Source organism: Nothoprocta perdicaria, unplaced genomic scaffold, assembly GCF_003342845.1.
Source record: "Nothoprocta perdicaria isolate Ctin4 unplaced genomic scaffold, notPer1 scaffold_288, whole genome shotgun sequence".
NCBI lineage: Eukaryota > Metazoa > Chordata > Aves > Tinamiformes > Tinamidae > Nothoprocta > Nothoprocta perdicaria.
The window spans coordinates 674181-675212 of record NW_020455519.1 but is presented as its reverse complement, the minus strand read 5'-3'; the positions used below and the strand labels follow the sequence as shown (position 1 = coordinate 675212).

Below are 1032 nucleotides of genomic sequence, written 5' to 3'. Positions count from 1 at the left end.
TAGTGCACCTGTGATGGTGGCTAGTGCAGGTGTGATGGTGGCTAGTGTGGGTGGGGGGTGGCTAGTGAAGGCTTTGGCATGGCTAGTGCAGACATTGGYGTGGYTAGTGCAGATATTGGGGTGACTAGTGCAGGTGTTGGTGTGGTTACTGCAGCCATTGCTGTGGCTAGTGCAGATATTGGGGTGGCCACTGCAGGTGTAGTGGTGGCTAGTAGAGGCATTGAGTTGGCTAGTGCAGCCATTGCTGTGGCTAGTGCAGGTATCGGGGTGGCTAGTACCAGCATGGGGGTGGCTAGTGCAGGYGTTGGGGTGGCTAGTGAAAGCACTGGTGTGGCTAGTGCAGACACCGGGATGGCTCGTCCCGACAAGTGTGTTCAGTGCAGACACCGGTGTGGCTAGTGCCGGTGCTGATGTGGCCAGTGCCAACACCGCCCTGGCTCGGGCCAAGAGCCGTGTGGCCAGTGCACACCCTGCTGGGGCTCGTGCAGACACTGGTGTGGCCAGCGCAGGGTTTAGTGGCAAGGAATCCGTGCCTCAGTTTCCCCTTGTAGTCCCCATGCCTCAATTTCTCCCTTTGCAGCCCCGTGCCTCAGTTTCCCCTTGTAACCCTGTGCCTCAGTTTCCCCTTTGCAGCCCCCATGCCTCAGTTTCTCCTTATATCCCCTGTGCCTCAGTTTCCCACTTGTATCCCCCGTGCCTCAGTTTCCCCTTATAGCCCCCATACCTCAATTTCCCCTTGCAGCCCCGTGCCTCAGTTTCCCCCTTGTGACCCCCGTGCCTCAGTTTCCCCCTTGCATCCCCATGCCTCAGTTTCCCCTTGTAGTCCCGTGTCTCAGTTTCCCCTTGCAATCCCGTGCCTCAGTTTCCCATTTGCAGCCCCGGGCCTCAGTTTCCCATTTGCAGCCCCGGGCCTCAGTTTCCCCCGTGTGGCCCCCGTGCCTCAGTTTCCCCCTTGCATTCCCGTGCCTCAGTTTCCCCTTCCAGCCCCCGTGCCTCATTCTCCCCCTTGCAGCCCCCGTGCCTCAGTTTCCC

General features: G+C 59.5%; 1 protein-coding gene across 1 annotated transcript in view; it reads left to right on the top strand.

The window, feature by feature from the left end:
• The window catches only part of PDE2A (phosphodiesterase 2A), a 48738-nt gene that overhangs the window by 32902 nt on the left and 14804 nt on the right, over positions 1–1032 (top strand). The window lies entirely within an intron of this gene.